A 17,834-nucleotide genomic window follows, 5' to 3' on the forward strand; every position below is an offset into this window, starting at 1 on the left:
CGGATGCATCCGGAGGATCAAGAGAAAACATTCTTTATTATCCGATATGGGACTTACTGTTATAATGTCATGCCTTTTGGACTAAAAAATGCCGGTGCAACTTACCAACGCCTAGTTAATGGGATATTCGAAGAACAAATAGGGAAAACGATAGAAGTTTATATTGACGACATGGTGGTCAAGTCCTTGGAAACAGAGGACCATTGGCATGTCAGAAAAATGTGCTTTCGGTGTCCGGTCTGGCAAATTTTTAGGTTTCATGGTGTCAAACCGGGGGATTGAAATCAACTCGGACAAGATCAAGGCCATTGAGGACATCGAGGTAGTGAATAACGTCAAAAGGGTGCAGAGGCTCACCGGAAGGATAACGGCGTTGAGTCGCTTCATATCAAGGTTCTCGGATAAGAGTCATCGTTTCTTCTCCTTACTGAGGAAAAAGAACGATTTCGTTTGGACGCCGGAGCGTCAAAAAGCTTTACAAGAATTAAAGCGATACTTGTCCAGCCCATTGCTGTTGCACACACCAAAAGCGGACGAGCAACTTTTTCTCTACCTTGCTGTCTCTGAGGTAGCGGTAAGTGGCGTTTTGGTCCGAGAAGAATCAGGTACGCAATTCCCTATTTATTATGTGAGTAGAACTTTAGGGGATGCGGAGACCCGTTATCCCCACTTGGAAAAATTGGCATTGGCATTGGCATTGGTAAGTGCTTCTAGAAAACTCAAGCCCTACTTCCAATGCCATCCGATATGTGTAGGGACTACTTACCCCCTAGAAAACATCATGTATAAACCGAAATTATCGGGTAGACTAACTAAATGGGCCGTAGAAATTAGCGGATATGATATCGAATACAAACCTCGAATGGCCATCAAGTCCCAGATCTTGGCCGATTTTGTGGCGGATTTCACCCCGGCTATGGTCCCCGAGGTTGAGAAAGAACTTCTGCTAACCTCGGGGAAAGCCTCGGGTATTTGGTCGCTACATACGGACGGAGCCTCGAACCTCAAAGGTTCCGGGCTAGGAATCGTCCTTAAAACCTCGGCCGGGGATGCCGTTCAGCAATCCATTAGAACTGTTAAATTGGCTAATAATGAAGCCGAGTAAGAGGCTATGATTGCAGGTTTGGAATTAGCCCGGAGTATGGGGGCCGAAATAATTGAGGCGAAGTGCGATTCGCTCTTGGTCGTAAACCAGGTGAACGGCGTCTTCGAGGTCAAGGACGAACGGATGAAGATGTATCTGGAAAAAATCCAAGTGATACTACACCGATTTAAAGAATGGACCATACAACATGTACCGAGGGAGCAGAACAGTGAAGCCGATGCATTGGCCAATTTGGGATCTTCGATCGAAGGGGAAGAAATCAACCCCGGGACTACGGTACACTTGATGAATACAACGATAGAAAACGGACATGCCGAAATAAACACAATGGGTTTAACTTGGGATTGGCCCAACAAGTACATCGATTACTTGCGTGAGGGAAAGCTCCCGAACGACCCAAAAGAATCACGGTCATTAAGGACGAAAGCTGCGCGTTTCTACTTGGTAGACGGCCAATTGTATCGACAGTCTTTCTTCGGACCCCTGGCCAAGTGTTTGGGTCCCGGGGAAACGGAGTATGTGATGAGAGAAGTGCACGAAGGAACCTGCGGCAACCACTCCGGTGCTGAAGCTCTGGTCCGAAAGATTATCAGGGCCGGTTATTATTGAAACCGGATGGAGGAATATTCAAAGAATTTTATCCGGAAATGTGACGGGTGTTAGAGACATGCACCGATTATTCATCAGCCCGGAGAGTTGTTGCATTCGGTGGTGTCGCCATGGCCTTTCATGAAGTGGGGAATGGACATTGTTGGTCCATTGCCATGGGCACCAGGTAAAGCCCGATTTATTTTGTTTATGATTGACTATTTCTCCAAATGGGTTGAAGCATAGGCCTTCGAAAAAATTAGAGAAAAGGAGGTCATTGACTTCATATGGGACCACATCATTTGTCGTTTCGGCATCCCTGCCGAGATAACTTGTGATAACGGTCCCCAGTTCGTGGGCGGTAAAGTCAACGATTTCCTCGAAGGGTTGAACATCAAGAAAATTGTATCAACTCCATACCACCCGTGTGCGAACGGACAGGCGGAATCCACGAACAAAACAATAATCCAAAATCTGAGGAAAAGACTCGAAGCATCAAAGCATCACTGGAGGGAAATATTACCGGAGGTATTGTGGGCTTACAGAACCACATCGAAATCTAGCACGGGGGAAACTCCTTTCTCGTTAGTCTACGGGGCCGAAGCCCTTATTCCCGTAGAAGTTGGTGAACCGACGCTCCGGTTCAGCTATACCACCGAGGAGTCAAACTAGGAGGCCATGGCCATAAAACTCGACCTCATGGACGAACTACACGAAAACGCGCTGGTCCGTATTGCTGCCCAGAAACAGAGAATGGAAAGGTATTACAATCGGAGAGCCAATTTTCGGCATTTCCAAGTTGGGGACTTGGTGCTTCGGAAAGTTACCTTGAACACCAAGAATCCCAACGAAGAAAAACTTGGTCCGAACTGGGAAGGACCGTACAAGATAACCGAGATAACGGCAAAGGACCGTACCAGTTGGAATCCATGGACGGGCAACGGTTGTGAAATAACTGGAATGTGGCTCATCTAAAAATATACTACTGCTAAGGTATGGACTGCCCGTGTTTTTTCTTTTAACCTCTCTCTTTTGCAGGAGGTCAAGTACCGGATAAAGTTAGAATCTAGGTCGAAAAACACGTGTTGTACTCTTTTCCTTAGTACTGTTTTGTCCCAAAATGGGTTTTCCGACAAGGTTTTTAATGAGGCAACAAGTACAACGTGTTATTCGACGAAGACAGGGAAAAACGCCCAGAAAATCGAGGTCACCCCCTACGAATGGGGACTTAATAGCGCTTACCCGATCTTGTAGCTCGGATAAGCGCTAGGGGACTATTACGCCCATATCAAAGTTTACTCCGGTCAACGGAAAACGGAGAAGCTCAACAAATCAAAATCGGACCTTTTCTATTAGGTTCGATGTAAGGACTAAACGATCAGAATGAATCGTGTCCATTCAATATTTTCTACGGCAAAACCAAAAATCGGACCTTCTGCATTAGGTTTCGATGTAAGGACCAAACAATCAGAATGAATCGTGTCCATTTAGTATTTGCTACGGCAAAAACAGAAGGAATTTTTTTTCATGTATATAAATACTTGCAATGCAAAAATTATCGAAAGTTTGGATAACGATATCTCAAATGTCTTCCTATTAAAACACTTTACCCCGATGATTATCGCCGTATTTCGGCATTACTTCATTCATATACCCTATTCCGGGCACTATGGTCGAAATTCGATAAAGGCAACAAGGTCATAAGGAACCGAGCCAAAATAGTTAATCCCACAAACGGGGACTTTTACATCAAAATTTAGCTAAGGCTGAGATTCAGGTGTCCGAAAAATACCGGCCCCTAAAAATGCCCATCGTGATTCGAAGACGTCTGAATCCACAAAACATAAGATAAGTCCCACGGGCAAAAACTCCATCAAATTCCCGGACAAAAATTACCGGATGAAGAGAAAAGCCGATATTCGGGCAAGTCAGAAATAATGACTCCTTAAAACGGACCGACAATTTGGACAAAAGTCATAACGAACATTCAAACAAAGTAAAGAAAAATGCATGTTCTATTTATACAAAATATTTTACATCGGAGACTCCTACAAAGGTAAAAAAATAAAGTCTAAGTACAGGCCCTAATCTATCCGGTATGGCTGGATCGGGAGTGTTCGGACACTGTCCGCTCGGAGTCGTCGGAGTCAGCCCCTTGGGCACCCTTATCCTCTTCCTCGACTCTTTTAGCCTCGAGTATCAAGGCCGGAAGATCCGTAAAGCCATGCTCGGCTTGCTCAAGGGTGATCCGTAAAGCTATACTCGGCCTCCACACTCTTTAGAGCTTCTTCTAAATCGGCTTCGGCCTGGACTAACTTTGCCTCCCGTACGTCCCGATCTTCTTCGAGGACCTTATGCATTTGAATGTATGACTCGAGCTCGGCCTTGAGAGAGTCATTAGCATCAACCATCTCCGTGAGCTCGATTTTTAGATCATCACATAGCTGGGCCCTCTTCTCCGCCTTCTCCTCGAGCACCCTCATACGCTCTTTGTACCGGGTATTCTCAGATTCGAGCAGCCAATGCCTCTCGGCCATGCTCGTAGCATCGGACTTGACAGAGTCCAGCTCCTCCCGGAGTTGAGTGACGGTGGTTTCAAGCTCACCAAGCCTTGAGGATAAATGAGCGTTGGCTCGGCTAAGGCCGATCTTGTCCGCTTCGAGACGCCGGTTATATTCGACCATCTCGGCCAGCTCACCCTTTAATTGATGATTTTTGGCCTTTGTTGCATCGAGCTCGGGTCGGAGGTTGGAAAGAGTAACTGCTTGGTTCAACTCATCCTCCTTCACCCGTAGAAGGTGCAGAAATTTCTCCGTCTTTCGGCTTTGAGCGTCCAGCTGGCCCTTGAGATCGTCCACCTCTTGCTGGGCACGGACGAAAGCCTCGTTGACGAGCACCACGCTCTGCAAATGAAGCAAGTTAAAAACTTGAACAAACGAGACTAAAATTCTCAATGAAATTATGCAAGGATGGCTGATAAATTTACCCGATTGTCCGCGTGCATACCCTCGTTAATGAGGCACTGCCAAGGGACCCCGTTCATCTTTCGCTTGTCCGAGTCCGAGAACAGGGGCCTCAGGTAGCTTGCCACACCCACCGGGCGAGAAAGAAAGCTGCAATCCTCGGGAACGGTGATCACAACCGATCTTATCCTCCTCGGTTCCACACTGGGGGCCGAAAAGGTGCGCACCAAGCTATCCCTGGCACCGGACTCGGTGGTCTGACTAGCCGCCCTCGTGGCTCTAGGGATCGTAAGATGTCTGAAACCAGCAGCTTCGCTGGTAGCAGGAGGAGTGTCCGCGAACATTTCATCAAACTCATCTGGTCTTGAGGCAGGAGTTGGAGAACTTGGAGGGACCGGACCTCAGCAGCTTTGGCAAAGGCAGGGATCTTCGAAGGTGCGGCAGTCTCATAGTCGGGCAGTGGACCAACATTTGTGGGGACTTCGGTCTCGGGAACCGGCTCAGTTCTTCGACCAGCTTCGGCAGCAGTTGCCTTCCTGGGTCTTCTTGTCCGCTGCCGGGGGGTTTCTTTGGAAGAATCGTCACCTGAAATATCAACGTATTCAATCGACCTTAGAGGAATCGGGTAATGAATTCCTTCCCCACCTGTGTGTAAGGCCGGAGCTGAAGGTCCTTCCCCGGCTGAAGAAAATGGTGGGACGATGATGCCCTCCTCCGGAATGGGAGCCACGGAAGGGGCCACACTGATCCTCCAAAAGAGGAGCTCGGGCTCTGCATCATCCCTTAAGGTTCTAACGACGCTCTTCGCCCTTTTCTTCGGTTTCTTCCCTTTGTCCGAGGGCCTTTTTCTCTTGGTGGCGGCAGCAAGGATACGAGATGCACCCGCTGAATCAAACTCGGGTGCCGACGTTGCAGGTTCAGCTGCTGACTCTGGCCTTGGATCCACCGAGCGTTTGGGTAAGCCTGAAAATTGAAGATGTTATAGAAGGGTAGAAGATGCAATGAATACGGATGGAAGCAAAGTATTACCGTGGTTCTGGGCAACCCATCGGACATGTGATAGGTGTCCCCACGTCCGATCGTCGTGGGCATGTTGGCTGAGGAGAGCAGTAGCCCATTCGTTGAGATCCCGGATGACCGGAGGAGTCCAACCCACGTCTAACATAAATTAGAAAAGTAGTGAGAAGGTGGAAGAACTGAAGTTCGACAAAACATACCAAAGCAATTATTAAAAGAGTTCAGACTTACGATTATTATTCCACCTTTCCGGAAAAGGCATGTAGTTGTCCGGAATAATGTCCGAGGTCCGAACCCGGACATATCTCTCCAACCAGCCCCGGTCTCTATCTTCGTCCATTTTCGAGAAAATTGGATTCCGGCTACGCTTTGCGAGTTTTATTACACCACCCCGGAACAACCTCGGGGAGTATAACCATATTAAGTGGGCCAGCGTGAATTCCTTTCCTGTATTATTGGCCAACAGCCGGAGGCAGGCCACGGCCCTCCAAACAATCGGACCAATCTGCGCCAAGATTACGTTGTAAGTCCGGCACATGTCTAAGATGACCGGGTCGACCGGGGGGTCGAGCTTGAGAGTGAAATGATAAGTATAAACATATAGGAAGCCCTCCCAATGGACTGTGACTGATTCGTCTGGCCCGGGGGAAAAAACTTGGACTGAGGGGTTGTCCCATCCACAATTAGCCCGAACTAAGTCGAGTTTATCCTCGGTAATGGATGAGGGATATCATCTCACAGCAAACCCTCTATCGGATACTGGAGAAGGTTTTTCAACCTCAAAATCTTTGTTGAAATTAGGTTTGGCCGGTACAATGTCCGAAGCAGTAGGCTCGAAGGCAATTTTTGCCTTAGGTGGTGAAGTTAGCTCGGTTCCTTGAGACGAAACCGAGGGAATATTGTGGGAAGTGGTTTCGGTGTTAGCAGACATTCGGAGATTACGAAGAAAGATTTGGCAAAATTCGAAGGGGAGTTAAGAACAGAAGTGAGGGAACAGTCCAATGAGGACTCGAAGTGGTAAAAAAGTAAAGAGAAGGAGCAGCAACACACGAGAATAATTAGAGGGGATGTTGGCAGAATCGTTTCTTTTCACGTACTGTAAGCAGCGAATCAACAAGAAATGTGGGTTGAAAGATAAGTGAAGAACTGAAAAAAGAGAAGAAGTAAGTTAGAAGAGGTGAAAATGTTCAAATGAAGAGGTAAAGGACGTTATATAGGCATGGGATCGAGGCGGTTACAGATCCCAGCCAACCGGAGAGAGCCACGTGTCCCATAATTAATGAGAAGGGGCTTGAAACGACGTGCATTACGGCGGTTGTTAGAGCTGGCCTTCCGGTGCGAGACACTTGGCTAATGACAGACGGGACGTTACATAACTGTTCCTGCCAAAATGAAAAGATAAGAACGAGCATTCGGAACCACCGGGTTTTGATTCATCCACTTCCCGTTACTCCGATAAAACTACGGTCCGAAAAGTGTGCGGACTATCTGTATACGATAAAAACCAGATATATGTTAAACCGGTGAGACCAGAGACCGAAGGAATAGAGGGAAGAACATTATTTGGTCCGATTTCTCCATAGCCGAGTTGATCGTGGCCGGTAGTCCATTTGGTCGTGGCCGTTAGTCCGTGTGATCGTGGTCGTTGATCCGAGAGATCCGTTACGCGGTTGCCACACGTCGATAACGTCCTGTCATGTTTAACTGCCAATCGTACGGGTGTCAGACCGTACGACCAACCTAATCCTTTTCAGAGTTTTTCTTTATTTTTTAGACACACTTGTTGTATGAAGCCCGTGGAGCAATACTATAAATAGGGGTCATTGCCCCACTTTTGAGGGCTTGGCTTCTCAGATCAAGAACTTTTGTAATAGCAAAATATATAAAATCTCTCTCTCTAATATCTGATTTTGGTCTGGATTATCGCGTTCATCCTTTAAATCTGCTCAATCAAACAATATTCATCTATTACTAGATACAAAATCTATAGCAAATCACTGATTATTAGTTGCTTCTTCATAGCATATTCGTACATTCATTTTCTCTATCAAATAGATCAAGGCTCAACCACATATCCTATACCTCACTCATAAATTTAATTGATTATCCGAATTTGGGGTAAACACTGTTAAAAAAAATTGTTGTCATTTTGAAAAGAAAAAAAAATCACTTTAGTTGTCCTTTGTTATTGATTCTTTGGAAAAATCAATTACAAAAAAAGAACAAATCTTTATTTATTGGTTTTCCATTCTCCATAAATACTCGCCAAAGTTCACACTATAAGAATCAATGACACCATGTGTAAAAGTTGCACCGTAAAGTACTTGCTAATAGAACTTCATAGACCCATTCTTATATTGATTTACCCATAGCTTAATTAGTCTAAATCCAGAAAATCCATTCAAAAAGCCTTCATCTTGATCCTCAAATCCATGGTTTACCACTTTTCAACTTTCGGATTCAAAATCCCAATTTTCCCCAACCAAAAATAGATAAAAACGTTAACCAACGAAAATAATCTTGAGAAAACATCAAAATAAAGATTAGATACTTAGCCTCTTATTGAGACGAAAACAACACCGCAAAAATCACCTCAAACGGAGCTCTAGAACTCAAAATATGCTCAAAATACTAAATGACTGCTCAATTGTAACGACCCGTTTAGTCGTTATAGTGTTTTGACCCATTTAACCTTGTTGACCCTTTCCCCGAGTCTCGTTAGTACAACCTATGACTTAGTGCAACCATTGGTTTGGGTCCTAAGGTTTTCGGGGGTGTTTTGAGTCTTGAGTGAAGGCTTAATTTTATAGTGTTAGGGTTAACTTAGTCAACACCGGGTTAAGATGATCTCTTTTAAGAATTTCGAGGTCACGGTTGAGTCCGTAACATGGTTTACAATCAAAACGCATATACGGTTTGCGTTCGGGAGGTTTCGGATGAGTTTCGAGGGCAAAAACGAAGTTCTGAACAAATCAGAATTTTGGGCACCCGCTATAGCGAAGGGTACACCCGTTGCAGCGAACCACTGGGCAGAAAGTCCATTTTTAAGCGGTCTTTTTCAAGTCTTTTCCCTCATAAACCCAAAAACACTTCCCTAGAACATAAGGGGCTATTTTCCTAGGGCTAGGGTGGAGTTCCTCCTTAAAGATAAGTGCAAACACTTACATGATTCATTATCTTCCCTTCTTCAAATCCCATGACAAACTTAAGCTCCATTAGTGGTGGGTGCAAGATTAGAACCCAAGAATTGATGAAACCTTCAATAGTTGAAGGGTTGGGAGATAACAATGGGAAAGCATTCACAAGCACTTTAGGGTAAGATTCTAACCTAATATTTATTATTTATTTGTTGATTATCATCATCTCATAGTCATCCTACACACAAATTGTGAAGAATTAATGGGTTAAGAACCCTAGGGCTAAAAATAGAAAAGATAAATTTGGATATCTTGTGATGAATAGAATTTCATGAAATTAAGATTGAAGGTTAAATAGATGATAAGTAACATAATTGTACACTAAGTTTCCCGTTTTACCCTCATAAACCCGGATTCACATTGTAGGGGTATTTTGGGTATTTTTCTAAAAATATAGCAATATGGGTATGTTGGACTCGTTTAGACCCGTATAGTACTATTTTGACTATATTGTATCTAAATTTTCAATAAAATTATAGTTTTGGCCTTGTGGCTCGAGTTTGGCTATTTTGGGTCCATTTTTGGATTTTGGGTAAAACTATGGCAATATAGGAATCCTTAGATTCGTATTCTGACATAGAATTCATATTTGATAGATGTTAATAATTTTGACATTCTCCAAAGAGGAAGGAAAGGCTAAGGTTTGAAGATTCCGGACTGTTGCTCGGCCTTCTAGGTAGGTTACGGCTTACTTAAGTTAGACTTTGATTAGCGAAACGTATGTATTGTGTAGAATTGACGGGAGAAAGAATGATTAGGTCTTCATACATGGTGTTTGGTTGGATATTAGCTAGGTTGGTATGACTTCGAATTTTGTGGGCTTGTCGCCATTACTTTATGTACTGAAATGTTAGGTGTAGTTGTATTCATACTGTTGTGATTCGGGATGAATTTCTATTATGTTGATTGTTGTTGAATGGTGGGTTGTTGTCCTGTTATTGTGATTAAACTTATTACCTAAACTGTCATTTTTTACTTAGTTCTCTCTTATTGTGACACATATCATCGGAGGAAGGAAGGATAATGAGTTTAGACTTGAATTGTGACATAAACTTATGACGGTACTTACATGAAAACTTGATGTATGATTTACCGTTGATGATAATATATAGAAATGTGGAGCTTCTGGTGATACAAGACTTAGTTGTGAGGCGTACTTGCTATATGAGGAAGTAAAAGGGGACATAGACTCTTATATTGGTTGAGACGGCTTGTATGATTCATTTCATGGTTGAGTTGATCCAAGACTTGATATGACTTGTGGCTTTGTGACTTCTACCTTCATTGTTGCTTTATTGGTTTGCATTGATTTACCATGTTTACACTCATTTATGCATTCATACACTCACACATGATGGAAATGGTTCGGAAACGATTCATGAAGACTTGTGGCATGATGCTTTGTGTTGACATTGATATTGCTAATTGTTCATAGTCCATACATACTAATGAACTGGAATACGTTGAGACATACATTGTGATGTGAAATTAGTGAAGAAGGTAATATAATTTTCTTGTTGAACTTGTGATACTATTTGATACATGATACTTGATGAATTGATTATTGAGAGTGATGTGACAGTGTTACTATACCTATGAAAAGGCACATTTGATAGGGGTTGAGGATGTGGCATAGTTGTGAGCTTGTGGTCCAAGGTTTGTTCCGAAAACGAGTGGTACATAATGTGGATCCGCGTTCGAGGTTCTTTCCGGAGCGGAGGATTTATGGCTCGGGTCCAATGAGTATCTGAAACGAGTGGTACATGGACACCATGGATTCCCTGCAGGTCATGACTACTGAGCAATGACATTAGTTAGCATGTGTGTACAGTTCGAGTGATTGGCCAGTGCATGGCATTGCATTGCATGTCATCATATTTTGCATTGCACATCATTACATTTTATTCTGCATTATTATATGCTCGTTGTTTCTGATTTTGGTATGGATGTTGAATGCCTATTATGATATAAATATGACCATTGACTGAGTTAAATTGTTGATTAGTAACTCTACCTAGGGAAGGAAATTGGACTTGTGATTATCAGGTGAGATCATTGAAACTTGACAGACTTGTGGTTTAGAAGCTTCATCTTAGGCTGTGACTCCGTTATGGGATATTCTGTGACTTGGATTTGAGTGGTAAGTGCCTATCTGTTTATCTTGTTGATTTTATACTTATATGCGTGAACTAATCTTAGTCGGCCTATGATGCTTACCGGTACATAGTGTTTGTACTGATATTACCTTGCTGCACCCTTTTTGAGTGCAGATTGTGTTACAGAGATTTCATCCACACTAAATCTCTAGCTTGAAGTTAGTTTTCTCGATCAGATCCGAGAGTGAGCTTCTATCTATGCCATGCCACCTGAAGATCTCTCTTTCCAGATGTCTACTTTCATTCCAGACATTATTTGTTATTATATTCGAGATATACTTCATTCTTAAGACATTGTTGGTTAGAGTTCTTGTACGATGACTTTCAGATTTTGGGGGTGTAATAGTTAGACTTCTGCACTTATATTATCTATTAATTATGACTTGTTTTATTTATTCATTCATTCACTTATCTATTGACTGTTAATAAATGATTAAAGAAGTTGAAATTGGCTAATGATTAATGGGTTAACGGGTAAGGGTTCGCCTACTAATGATAATAAGGTAGGTGCCCGCACGATCGATAATTAGGGTCGTGAAATCAATTTTATACACTATCCAGACATTTCCTTCATCGCGATCTCGACACCACGTGTCGCGATCACGAAGGCCAAGTTTTAATTTAATTTAGAAAACCAGAAAATCAGCAACAACAAAATTTAGAAAAAAAAGGCCATATCTCACTCATACGACGACGAAATGTGACGATTCTTGTTGCTATAGTTTCAAAATTATGATATAGATCTAACGGTTCAATCGACACACAAAACAAAAGTCGTTTGCTCAATATGGTACCCTTTTTGCTCAAAACGATATCAAAACCAAAAAACATACAACATACAACCCAAACACATCCGAAACTCGTCGGAATCTAACCAAATTTGTGGACAACTCCAAAAAAATTTATCATACGAACCTGCTCCAACACTCAAAACATCAAAATGGGACCGTCTTGACCCGATTTTGACCGTGATCAACTCCAAATCATCCGAAAATCTAGTTTCTCAACCAACTGCCTAAATCACACCCGAACCTCTTGGGAACCGAACTAACGACTTGAAAAAGTCACATTCTGGACCTAATGAAATCGACGGAACTTCAAAAAAGACTCATTTACCTCCGGTGTTGACTTTGGTCAAACTTCTTCATTTTTTTAACTTAAGGATTTCCAAAATATCCTCTTCCTTACCCAAAACTCATCCGAAAGCCTTGAGAATCGCGCCACCCATCCCCGCAAGTCATAAACGTCAATATGAAGCTAATGGAACCAACAAATTTCTAATCCAGGTCTTATTTCTTCCCGCGATCATCTTTTCACCATAAATAGACATATTAAATACAAAATTCGATTTAATTGTCAAAACCAACCAAATGAACTCTATAATTAGCTCCGTCAATTTCTACAAGTCATAAATAATATTACCAATCAAACGAAATCTTCATATCGCCAATCAGAACACGTTTTCCCCTAATGATCAATTAATCCAAATAATTATATACCGGGATTTTCAAAATGAAACCTTCTCCCAAAGTGAATCAAGTGACATTCATTTGACTTTAAATTTTGCAAGAAAGTCAAAATAATTATCACGGAGCTTCTGGAGCACAAAACAGAGCATCGATTCTCAAAACGACCGATTGGATCGTTACATCATCCACCACTTAAACACATGTTCACCCTCGAATGTAAAGAGGAAGAAGGTATCTGAAATATCGAAAAGCTAATATCCACACCGTATATTGACTCGGTCTTCCAAATAGCCTCCTTGACCGATCGATGCCTCTATTGAACCTTCACTTAAGCAATCTCTTTAGATCTCAACTTCCGAATCTGCCTATCCAAAATGGTTACCGGCTCTTCCTCAAAAGTCAAATTCAGATCAAGCAACACTAAAACCCCTTGAATCACATGTGCACCATCCGAATGGTACTTCTTGAGCATTGAAATATGAAATACGCATTGAACACCTGACCAACCAGGTGGTAAAGCTAACTCATAGGCCACCTCGCCAATATGCTGAACAATCTCAAAGGCACCAATATACCTCGGGCTCAACTTGTCCTTTTTCTCGAACCCCATCAGACCCCCTATCAGTGACACCTCAACAAAACCCGCTTGCCAACCATGAAATCCAAACCAAGGTCCTTCTGATCTGCGTAACTCTTTTGCCTATTCTGAGATGTGAGAAGCTTTTCTCGAATCAATTTGACCTTGTCCAAAGAATCCCTCAAAAATTCTGCACTCCAAGGCCTAACTTCGAATGCATCGAGTGTTGACACCTAATTTTCACCTCATAAGATGCGTATTTTAGTTTTCAAGTTTCTCGAGTCAAAGACGGAGTAAGGATACACCCTTAAAAAATTAAAATTTCATAATCCCGAGAAAATGAAAAAATGATGCTTAATTATTATTTCCTGGAAAAAAAACTGACAACTACTAGATATACGAGTTATTTACTTTCATCCCGCTCCGTCTATTTCGGAAAAATTGTTAATTAAAACAACGTATAAATTACTTCTCATTTTTTACCGCATTTTTTTCATATTTTAAATATTGCTCAGAATTATGTCAATATTGGGCTCATTTTAAAGCTCACATTTTAACTTTACAAGTTTTAATTTTTAGTTAACCAAAATAATTTTTATATTTAGCAATATATGCATTTATAATATATGGTTTATTTTTTAATTAAATAGAGAGGGGTTCTTTTTGACATTTTAATAAATAGGAGGGGGAATTTCTTTTAAAAAAAAGGGAGTGGAAATTTGTTGAAACAAACTCCCCCCCCCCCCCCCCCCCCCCGATTTTATTTTGATCTACCCGACCCCTTTACCACTCAAAAGAGGCAATATGGCGATTTAGGGTTACGCCGCCTCTGGTGGTGTTTCACGGCGGATTGCAGGTCATTTTGACCCAAATTGAGAGGGCTTTTATGTCCTTTCACCTGTTCTTATGATTACCAGGTTTAATTTCGTTTAAATTTTAGTTATTTACACCATTTGAGCCATATTTCTCGTGGATGTTGCTCGGGTTCCTACGCCTGATGGTTGCCATGGGCAGGACCTTGAGCCCTTAGCCATCTTTTGCACCACACGAATTTGTGAGGGAACCTAGGGTAATTTCCAAGAAGGTTCATCGGTTGGGTACGAATTTTGGGGATTTTATCTCATAAACAATTTTGGTCAATTGTACCGTTGGAATTGTATAATGTGGCGATTTGTGCTGGCAAGCATACTATCCTTGTATTTATCTGATTTTTTGTGGATTTTATTGATTTTAGAGTACAAGTTTGTCAGATTTTCGTTTTGTCCTATCTATTTTATTTTTTGAAATTATGTTAAGGTACAATTTGGGGAATTTTTGGGGGGAAATGGGAGGACAGGTGTTCTTTATTTTCATCCTAAGGATTCCTATATGAGGAGGCTATAAATAGTAAGTCGAAGAACAATAAAATGGTCCAGATTTTTACTCTCTAAAAACAAAACAATGTTTCATATATACTAGCTATACAGTTGATAAGGATATACAAAAAATACAATATATAGAGGAAAATATAAAAATATAAGAAGAAAAGGTGATTTGAGGATTTGTGAAGGGTTTTTGTTGCTTGGAGTGTTGAACCAATCCCCCTTTGATCTTTAGGTTGCCCCAACAAAAGGTAAATTCTCATTTCAATCCTTGTTTTCATTTCAAGCTATGATTATCTATTGTTTGTGATACTTGTTAGTTAGAAAAAATGATTACATATTAGTTTGATTCTGTTTTAGTGATTAAGTAAGTATTCTATTTCCTTTGTTGTTATTTGAAATTGAAGATTGAGTTAGGAAGTTTAAAATTAGCCACTGTTAAGTAATTTTGAATTGGTTAAGTTGATAAAAATGAAGAAAAAGATAGTTTAAGTTAGGATTCTTGATACTAAGTTAGTAAAGTCGATAGTTTTAATCTAAGTTAGCATCTTTTGATAGTTCTTGTTAAGTAACATTAGTTGGTTGAAAATCTATCCGAGTTTATAACCTTGTACCTTCTTAACTTTGTTTGATGTTTTAAAAGCATAATTTAGATCGGAGAAATTTCTTGAATGTCTTGACAGGTAGATATGATTAAGTTGAAAACACCTCTAAGTCTAAAAATGTGCCTCTTTGAACCTGTTTTAGCCTCAAGTATTAAAAAAGGACTTCTTTCCTTCATTATTGAGTGAATGTTTATTTATTTCAATAGTTTGATTCACTTTAGAACAATATGACTGCTTCCAAAATGTTAAAACTGTTTCAAATAAGCAAGTTTTTTTCTAAAAAAAATAGATCCTAGAGGCTTGTTTGAAGTTTAATTGCAATTTGTGAAGATTGGAATGTCTTGTATGAGTTTGATTGTGAAAAACAGGATTTGCAAGTCACTCTTGACCTCAAACTGTTAAACTTGATAATCTAGGAAAGTAGAAGGACTTATAACTTGATTTGTAGTCTGTTAGCTTCTTGTTTTGTCAGAAATGATTTTAAAGAGGTAAAGGTTATCTCTGGGATGTAGTTTAGAGATTTGAAGTTTAAAACTGGCTAAGTATGAATTATAGTTTAAAATGAAATTTGGATCCCTTATTAGCTTTTAACACTGTCAAAATAAGTAAAAGAAAAGGTTGTAGGTTAGTCTTGTGTGTGGATTATGGAGTTGTTGAGGTTTTGAACTTAGCTAAGTGATGCTAAGCTTAAATTTTGCAACCTGTTTTGCAAAACTATAGTCTTATAAGCCTGTGTAGTTTCATATTTGTTCTTGTTTGGAAACTTTGGAAGTTTAAAAAATAAAGTAGGCCAGAAATACCATTTGTTTTAATATTTGTTTTGTTTGATGTCATTTATGTTATAAAGAAGTTGAAAATTGAATTGTGTTTTTCAAGAAATAAGTGTAAGAGGTTCAAACCAGTTTTAAAGTTGAATGTAATTCCTGAATCTATAGAAGTTGTTTTTCCTTTCCTTGTATGTCACAATTTGTGCAAAACTATTTGATTTATGGCGTGAGTTTTCAAAAAACCAACTTGGCTTGATCACAGGTTTTAAATCACTCAGCTTTCAGAGTTTTAACAGTTAAAGGCTTGGGAATTAAGTAGAAAATGACTTAAAACCATGTGACACTCCTACAAGTTCAGTTTATCCTCTTTTGTTTCAAAATAAGTCTCAAAGATGTGCATTGTTCATCTTGTTTTGTGTTGTCTTAACTGTGTTAATCTCCATCTGCCTTGATGATCCTAGGATAAGTACCATGTACGCTCTATGAGTTCCTTCTAGTTTCTTTTGAACTGTTGAATTTCTTGTTTTGTAACTGCCTTTGTTTTGTGACTTGCAATGTGAGAAATTTAGCTTAAAACCTCTCCTAGGCTAGACCATGTCTCTTATTAGCCTTATTTAACACTGTTAGACCTCTTGAAACCAACCTAGTTTGGAATATCTCTATGTGTAATAGTATTTGTAACCTGAACACTGTTTAGAGTAATCTTACTATTTTGGAAGAAGATTGAACTTTTTAAATAGCTGGAATCTTTAAGACTGACGTTTTTTTTCTTTTTTTCTAAAGGGTGAAAACCTGTTTTGACTTGAAACCAGTAGACTATGATTGACAATTGTGCTGTAGTTTGCATTTTGTTCATTGTTTCCAAATCTGAAAGGTAAAGTTGAGTAAAATTGTTTCCTGTGCAAAGTTACTTTTGTGATTCTTGCTAAGTGATTAGGGTGCACATTGAACCTAGTATAAGATATTTGTACTCAAAACTTGAGAATCTCACCTCTGCTTACCAGTGATCATAATTTTCTGTTGACTAATAGGCTAGAAGTTGTAAAAGTGGGAGATATGAACCTATTGCCTATAGACTGTGTGTTCCATGATTCATTTGAATAATTATTTTGACTCTACACCTAGATAAACCCTTCTAATAGTGCAAAACTTAGTCTATAAAGCTGGTCTTGACAAGTAAAGCCTTTTGACATAATACTTGGTGTTGAGGGAAGTCTAGGATAAAAAATAGGATTATGAAAAAGTTCAACTCTTTCTGTTTACTTGAATTCCCTTTACCTGAAGCCATATGGCATTTCTGTTAGTTTAAGTGTACATTACAATTTAATTTTGAGACCAAAAACTGATTTATAAGGAAGAAGAAATCTTGTATTGGTGCTTCATGTGAACTGATCTTTTAAAAATTTCCAAAGCTGAACTGGATTACTTGTTTGGTTGCCCATCTTGTTTCTTCCTTCTTGATTGCCTTTGTGACAGTTGGAATTTTAAACTTGCTTGAAATATGATTGGAGAGGTATTAAGTACAAAGATTGTGAACTTGTTTTTTCTGAAATATGTTGTGTTGATTATAGAAATTTAAAAGAAAGTTGTAAAATATTTTGAAAAGCCAAACTGCATCGGCTTGTTTTCTAACTTGGTTGTTTTCTCTTTTCTTGACTGATGTATGATCCCATATTGAACTTCAATAATATTGCTGAAAATCCTTCTTTTGAACCTTGTCTGATTTAGCACACTTAACTGGTTAGGTAAATGAATAGGAAACTGTTATAATTTTGGCCCTCTTGTCTCTTTTCTTGATGGATATTGCTGTGTCTACGAGTGTAACCCCTCCATGATCATTTAGGTTTAAACTTACATTTGAAACTACTGCCCATGTTTACTTGATTCATAATGAAAATTATTTGAAATCTGTATAAATGCCCTTGTCTAAAAATTGATCTCTAGGACTATGTGTGTAACTATCATTTGCTCCCACTAGTTTAATAAGATAATTTGAAAACAAGTTGAGATTTGAAGCATTATCTAAAGG

Source organism: Lycium barbarum, chromosome 3 (genome assembly GCF_019175385.1).
Source record: "Lycium barbarum isolate Lr01 chromosome 3, ASM1917538v2, whole genome shotgun sequence".
In the NCBI taxonomy this organism is placed as follows: domain Eukaryota; kingdom Viridiplantae; phylum Streptophyta; class Magnoliopsida; order Solanales; family Solanaceae; genus Lycium; species Lycium barbarum.